This window comes from Toxorhynchites rutilus, chromosome 1 (genome assembly GCF_029784135.1).
Source record: "Toxorhynchites rutilus septentrionalis strain SRP chromosome 1, ASM2978413v1, whole genome shotgun sequence".
Taxonomy (NCBI): Eukaryota; Metazoa; Arthropoda; class Insecta; order Diptera; family Culicidae; genus Toxorhynchites; species Toxorhynchites rutilus.
This window is the reverse complement of record NC_073744.1, coordinates 112,591,407-112,593,705: the sequence shown is the minus strand read 5'-3', so window position 1 is coordinate 112,593,705 and position 2,299 is coordinate 112,591,407.

Here is a 2,299-nt window from a genome sequence, read left to right as displayed (position 1 = left end):
ATTGTAGCTTCACAACATATTTGAATCTGTAATGGGGTGTAAGTATAAAATTTCTAAAACGAGAGCGTTACGTTTGGGGAACAAAGTTTTTTGTATGTGAATCACTTCGTTCGAAAGAGAAAAGGTGTATGAGTAATGCTGGTACTTATTTACCCAAAAACTAGCTCAGAACTGCTTTGAAAGAAAACTATTGAAATCACAAAAATCTTTAATTATGAGTACCTGCTTGAAAGTCTATCTTAGTCAAGATTTGTCGATGCATGTCGGTTGCTATCAGTTCTTTAGTTTTAGTTCTTTAAATATTTTGTTCGCCCAGGCCAACCTCAATTTCTATTCTGCTACAGTGTTGAACATTTTTTGTCAACACAGAATGCATCTTAAAAATATGCAAGAAGCAAGCATATGGTGTAAAGCAGAATCGATGCAGTAGAGAAATATTAGATAGGACGTACGTTGTCTGTGTTCATACCGTGGAGATTGTACGAATTGTTAATTTTATGCATTATCAAATAGACAACGGGAACAAATAATCGCCTGAAGCCGCACTGTGTGTAAAGACGCGTCCACATTACGCCAATCGGCCTTGGTCGCCCGGTAAAGTCGACTAAATGTGGACGTACCGCCCGGGCTTGCCGACGTGCCGGAAACCGACTCGAATCAAACAGAACCCAACCCGAAACAAGTGGGTCTGGTTCGAGAAAGTCGAACCAAAACAAAACGAAGTAAATTAGCATTGACGACATTGTGCTTCGTGTGTCCGTGACGGCTTCGTGCACCCGATAGGGCGTCCACATTACATAACGAACCGAATATGCAGCCTGGTACAGGCTGATCGGCATCATTCGGCATAATGTGGACGCGCCTTAATACGAGAAGAATGTCGCGATGCATACTGAATGCAATACGTATATTGTTCTCGCGAGAATGAATCATGAATCAACCGTCTTCAGCTGGGTTTACAAAACAAAATCTAAAAAATCTGTTTTTGCTTATTTTTGGCTAAAGTGAGCTCCTGTGAATTCAGGAGTGTGTTTGGATTTATTGGTGTAATGATATTGTTTTGAATTATAGAGGCTTAAAACTTTCTCAGTTCATTCGCCCGTAGCATTGAAAAAATTGAATTTGAAAAAAATTACTAAACAACCCGGCCTGAGATATACTATTTGAAAGTTTTATTGCCGTCCGTTCGCTAGCTGGATGACTGATAAATCGCTAATCACTTATTTGAGTTTTTTTTTCAATCGATCATTCAATTTTCATGATTTCAGTTATTGCTTCCGGTAAAGTATTTTTCTGCGTTGAGAGTTATGTTCTTAACTTAACGATTAATAAATGAAGATGAAAAATTGTTTCAAAACTATTCTTTTCCTCTTATCGCCACCACACAACAGATTCTGTTCGGATTTTCTGTTGCCGTTCTGCGTCTCCTGAGATGTTTCGTTCTGCGTTGGAGATGTAATTTTGCTAAGAGATACTGAAAACTACTTGGAAGATCAGTATTTCAGTTTCAGTGCTCTAGACAGCGAGCAATGAACAGTACATGTTAATGCTTAGGATGAATTTGACAATCTACTTAGATTGCTTCGCCAAACGTTCGCGCTCATCACTCAGTGAAAGCATTCATTTATCGGCCCTTTTCACTGCTATCAAATATTTGTATTGAATAGTTTTATTATTAAATTTCTTCACGGTTTGTTCTCGCCTGCAATAAATTCGTAGTTTTATGTTAACAATGCGGTCGTGTCTTGGACAATACCCTTCTTTACTTTGTTTTTTTTTGCGGCCATGACTAACACGGGTTTGTGGCCCGAATGAAAAAAATGTTGAGTACCGCTGTGCTAGAGGAAAGAACAAGTTCAAACGTCAAACAGTGGCTGCTAAAGAATATTTTTGTTAAATTTTAGGGGCTTAGAATGCAAGGGGTGTAAGTGACTCGATCGATTTCTCTTCGTAAACTTTTTCTTTGATTAATAACTCAACTGCAAAAACGTTCCAATTTGAGTTTGCTATAGAATTCGATAGATGACGTTCTGACCTACCTTCCACATTGTGAAATACAGCTGGGAATGAATTTGCAGCTAAGTTATGACCAGAAGACAGAGCCGATGTTCAGAAATCGATCAATTCACTTACACCCCTTTCATTCTAAGCCCCTCATTTAAGACTTAGATTTCAAAATTAGAATTTGTTCGCTTAGTCAATATATCGTCAAATTTATTAGGAGCAATTGAATATCTTCTCAATTTATCATGTAAGAACACCGAATGTGGAAGCCATATTTGATTAAAATATATTTTTG